This window comes from Corvus cornix, chromosome 1, assembly GCF_000738735.6.
Source record: "Corvus cornix cornix isolate S_Up_H32 chromosome 1, ASM73873v5, whole genome shotgun sequence".
In the NCBI taxonomy this organism is placed as follows: domain Eukaryota; kingdom Metazoa; phylum Chordata; class Aves; order Passeriformes; family Corvidae; genus Corvus; species Corvus cornix.
In genome coordinates, this window is record NC_046332.1 from 82,943,150 (window position 1) to 82,949,099 (window position 5,950).

The following is a 5,950-nucleotide window of genomic DNA, read 5'->3' on the forward strand; positions in this document are numbered from 1 at the left end:
TGTAACAACCTGAACAGTCAGAGACTGAGTGTTTAAGATTCTGATGAAAACCACTAGCTGTGCACACACTTTTGCTTCAGCACTGGGTGAGCAGAAATGTTCACTTGCTACCTTGCATTACTTATACATAATTGTTAGAACATCATTGGGGGGAACAAAGAACCCATGGTTATATCCCTCTGAAGGCTCTGTTGTACTTCAGTTACAATTGCCTGTCTTATGTATAAAATGAAAAATCCCTCTATTTCCAGCCAGTTACTGTTTCCCTTTAGCTAAAGAGGTAAATGGGCCTCAAAATTAGGTGATGACTTCATTGTCTTTGCATTTGTCATCCCTGGTGATTGTAAGGTCTACATGATAAACACTGATGGCTCATAAGATGAGAGGAAAATAATCATGATTCATCTGCTTTTCTCTTACAGAAAGTTATTTCACTCAACAGCCACAAGGGGAAAGTCATAGGAAGGGAACAGCTGTTGACAAACCTTTAAGAAATCACTTTAGTGGCCTTTTAGGTGAGGCTTTTAGGTGAGTGATGGAGGAAGGAAACTAGTTAGAATTTTGTGCAGCAAAATCTTGTTATGAGAGAACTCCAGGACAAGATAGCTTGTTCTTTGTTTTAGGAATATAAAACTTATGACTTTCCTAGCACACATCACAAGGCCAGTGCTTAATAAGACATGCAGTCTCATCTCAGATGCAGAGTAGAACCTGTAATAAGGGACTAGCTGCTGAGCTAGCTGGGATGTCATGTTAACACTAATCCCAGCTCCTTGGAGAACAAGTAAAGAGCAAAAGGACACACAGTCAGAGTGCTGTGCAATCACTGTAATGAATGCATATTCCCAAGGAAAGCATTGCTGGATTTTTTTACAAGAGGGTTTTTTTTTTTTTTTAACTATGCAGCTGTAGCAGAGATGTAGCAAGACTGAGCTTAAGAGAGGTGAATGCCTCGGTTGGGCAAACAAAAGATCTGCTCTACTAACATTTGTTATGGATGAGCTCAACTTACAATTATACAAATTCTTTTGTATTCAACCTTTGAATCTGGCATTTTCATCTAACTGGCTTTATAAGCAAAACTTGGCTCTTGTTAGCAGTTGATATTCAACAACTCCAGAAGTTTTTTGATAACTAGACTGTAAGGAAATCACAGAAGCAACTGGTGTTGCTAAAAATAATGAGTGATAAAACTATCTCTTTGGAGAACTGCAGTTACAAGGAATAGATCTATAAAGAAATGAAGAAGAGCAAATAGCTTCTGCTGATAGCATTTCCCTCTCTCCTTTTTCCCCTACCCCAGTTTTTCAAGCAGCATTAGCTTCTGGTTATCACATTGTTGAATCTTCCTCTTCATTAATTCCTGGCTCATCTTCTTCTGAATCATGCCAAAATTTAACCCAGTGTGAAATTTTATGATGAGGTTGCAAAGTAGAAACTTAGCAGGGGAAGCTGATACCAACATGCAAAAGACTGCATACAGTCCTGTTCATCTTTTAAGGGAGATTTTTGAGTGGTAGCTGCTCTGATCCAGCTCTACACATTGGAGATTAAATTAAAAAAACAAAAAACAACCCAACCAAAACCAAGAGAAAAACCACTTCCTCCATAATTCAGCCTCTGCTTTCCAAACTGTATCTGGCTTCATGCCAAAGACTCAAAATTCTTTCTTCCAAAATTAACTTTTCCACTGTTATCAACCCCACCCGCTTCTGGAATAATGGTGAATTTTGAAGAGTTATTCTAGTTAGAGCAGAAAAAGAAAATATACCTAGACCAGTGCAAACAATATAATTTAATACTCTGTCATATCAGCAGTGCTTTCCTTCTCCATCCCCTCTTTGTCATTGTTAAGAATACACTACAATACCTCTTTACCTGGCCTTACAGTTTATATTCCATATAAATAAAACCTCCCTTTTCCTGAGTATGCCTTTGGGCTACCAACAAGTTGTACAAACTGACAAGTTTTTTAATAATGCTTTGAAATAAAATTTCCAGAAATACAACCCTGCCAGCTCTCCAAACTGCCAGTATCCTCATTCTTTTCTTCATACTTTTCAGCTAATGATATCTCAAGATTGTGGTTTACATGGAGGAACTGAGGCATGGAAAATCTGCAGATGTTTGATGAAATCAAACAGATCCAGAAACTGAAGTAGAAGGGCAGTTCTGGCCTTTCAGCACATGCCAGGAAACCAAAAAATATGGGCCAAACAAAAAGGAAAAGAAAAAAATGCTTTTTACCAAAAATGGAGCATTTTTCATATGCTGAAAACCTGACAAGAAAAAACACTGGCTATTAATTCCTTCTCTAACTTTACATATGACGCAATCTAAAGAAGACCAAAGAAAGCTGAACCAACATTTAAAACCTGCATTGCAAAACTCTCATTGGTATGCAGGAGGTTATCCTTTCATAGTAACACTCTCATTGCCATCTTTCAAATTTTGGTGTGGGTTTTTACCTCATAAAAAATGATTAAAGCTCCTTGTCTTCAGAAAAGAGAGCATGCCTCCTGCAGATGCAGTGTGCAGCCTTCTGCATTACTCTACCTCTGATCCTTAATTTTATCCAGTGAAATTTTAAATAAACAAAAGAGTTTTAGAGAACCTCACAGGAGCATATCTCACAGGACATGATGCACTTCTGGGATATGAGTGCTGGGGAGAGGACGTTTGGACTTGAGCTCTCTCCATATCGGATAAGTGACTCCATGAAGAAAGGGAGTTACCTTACACTCACACTTCTTTGAAAGACAACTAAAGTCTTTCTAGCTAAAGCAAAATATTATCTGCAGATTCCACAGAGAGTTAGGACGTTGCCTGCAGCTCCCTGTAGACAAAGCTTGTTTTATGTTTGTACTTCGAACACTGGTATCCGTGGCACCACAAAGTGCCTTATTCTCTCTGAAACTTGTTGGGACCTGTTGGGAGAGCCACACAGGCAGCACTGAGCATTATGCTCAGTTCTCCGCATGAATGTTCCCTCCCTACTGTTCAATAGAGCCGTTTAATAGAGCCATTTTTAAGAATATCTAAGCAGGATACTCCTTTGCATATCCTTAGTCAACAAAGGCAGTCAAAGAATTGGTGTGGATTGTGTGCTTCTGAGTCCCTTGTCAATCAAAACATGATGAAGGTGTTCAGGAACACTGGTGTCACACTTAACAGGACAGAGCTATATATAACACACATCTCCTGCTGTACTGCACTCACAGTTGTGGTTCTTCTCTTCTTTGTGAAATGTAATTCCCATTGGTCCTTGATACAAGACAGAAGAGGGACCCTTAGTCATTAACTGTGGGAAAGCACATGATAAGGGTGGGGAGCTGGGTAAATAAATTTTCAATGTGTTTATCACATTTTCCTTCAGAAGTATGCCGAGTCTTCATAACCTTATATTAATACTGACAGAGCAGCACAAGGCAGTGCACAGCTTTTCCAGTGCAAAGCTGTGAGCTTCTTTCCAGCAGGGGAAAATGCAGAGTTTTGGACTTGCAGGATAAACACAGCTGAAAAGTTCATTTTAATCAGGGTAATCTTTGTAGTTTAAGAAGACTCCAGTTTTTACTTTTCCATGGTTGTGCCAACAGAGGTTTTCAGTAATGTTAATCAAATTGTTAATGGTACTTCGGCAAGGTTACACAATTACTGTCTCAAAAGTAAAGATATACAGGGGGTGCACATTTTGCAGCTGTTAAATGCTGTCTTGTACCATTTGGGAATCTGTAGTGTGATGTAAGTCTTAAAAAGATTGGGGTTTTTCCCACTGGTCCTGGTATATCACTGTGCCCAGGGGGGAAGGAATCACTTATTGAGCAGCTATTTCCTTTGTCAGAGTGCTGCTCTGTGGGAAGCCTCTTGCCTTGTTCACTGGTCATTACTCCAGCCCAGCTTGTGTGATGTATCTGTTCTCCATGACGCTTTCTCTGTTCCATGATATAGGTGCTTCAAGACACTGAATGAATTTGCCATCGCACTGTTCCCATGGGAGTGGGAGATTGTATGCTTCACAGTTGAAAAAGAAGCAATTGAGATGCAGAGGAACTCAGGGAAAATCTTCCCACTGTTTTGGAAAGTCCAGCCTGAATCCTCTGCAGCCTGATTTTTTGAGAGCACCTTATATTAGCTCTTGGGTTTAAGCTGCAGTTTGCAAGAAGCAGGGTGCTAATACTGACTTACAAATGTTGATGATAAAATAATTAGAGACATACACAATTCCAGATTCTGTGGGAATACTTCTTTAAAAAGCACTGTAACAGTGTGCTGATACTTCAGTGACTCAGTTGGCTCCACTAGAGCATAAAAAAGGTATTATATGAAGAACAAATTGCACCCTTTCTACCACGTATTTATAGAAATTTGTTCTTATGCTAGCACAGATAATACGAGATGCCAAACTAGCAATCAGACTGCCATCATGAGGCTCCACCACTCGTATGTGTCACTCTATCACTCTGATGACAGCCATTTATCTTAGATCGCAGCTCTCCTAGACACAGTCTAAATTATTTGCCTCTCAAGAGACAGCAGTTGGGCTTTCTGCAAGTGATGAAGAGGATAAATAGGCTGATCAGGTTCAATACACAAGCTGCTTTTAAACACACCACTGCACTAGTTTTCATTTTCAGTGGCTGGATCTTGAGAGCCTGTTTACTGACTCAAACAACTGAGGGCAAACCTTTGAATCTGGGAGGGGTTATAGAATGACAGTATTATTCATGTGGTGGTTTTTTTCATTTCTTTGACTTCAAGGGCCTTGCTTGTGTAACTATGTGTACCTTAAACCCCATTGTTTTCTGTTGCATTCCTTCCCCATTTTGGCAAAAGCCTTCAATGATTCCTAGTGGTTCTCAGTGTCAGGACCTGCAAGTGGAAGAGTTTTAAAAAGATACTTAGCAATTGCTTGAGAAATTAGAAAGACTTGTCCTTGTTGTATGCAAACAACCATGAAAAATCCATCCCAGAATAACCCATGATAACTAACAGTCCCCTGGGCAATGAAAAGTTCTGGTCAGAGGACCAGGAGTAAGGCACCTTGCCATGATGAACCCAATCTCAGACATGTGGGTCAGCTCTCTGGACTCCTAAAGATTCTGCTCAGGCCTTGAGACAGTATTTTTTTTTCTTGTTTTGGTAAAATTGTTGACAGTGACTTCAAAATTCAAACTTTCTTACACCTTTTTCATAATGGGATTGTCCTCCTAGCACCTTTATTTTCAAGATTATGGCAAATAATTGTTGCTGATACAAACTGTTGTTTGTACCAAGAATGTGGCCAGCAGGACTAAGGAAGGGATCATCCCCCTGTACTCAGCATTGGTGAGGCAGCACCTCAAATACTGCATTCAGTTCTTTTTTATCTCACTGTAAAAAAGGACACTGAGGTGCTGGAGACTGTCCAGCAAAGGGCAGCAAGGCTCATGAAAGGATTAGAGAATATGTCTTGTGAGGAGGGTCTGACTCATGGGGACCTCATCACTCTCTACAACCACCTGAATGGAGGGTGTGGTGAGGTGGGGGCCGGTCTGTTCTACTGTGCCTGCAGTGAGAGGAACAGAGGAAATGGCATTGGGCTGAGACAGGCATTGTCCAGGCAGGTGGTGGAGTCACCATTCCTGGAGGTGTTTGAGCAGTGCCCGGGTCTGGTGCTGGGTGATGGTTTACTGGTTTAGGGGCTGCAGTGGTGGTGCTGGGTTGATGGTTGAACTTGATGATCTTAAAGGTCTCTTCCAACATTGGTGATTCTGTGATTGTATGTTGTTGATTTCTCTTCTCTTGTGTTTCTTTCTAGTTCACAGCATGACATTGGGTGAAAGTTATTTGCAAATTAGGATTTGTTTAGATTTTTCCTTGAAATGGTAGCTCTGTTTCATTCCTTTTCTCATTAGTTGCTGTGTCCTGTTTTGAATAAAAGATAAAGCAGACACCGAACATAACCATTCAG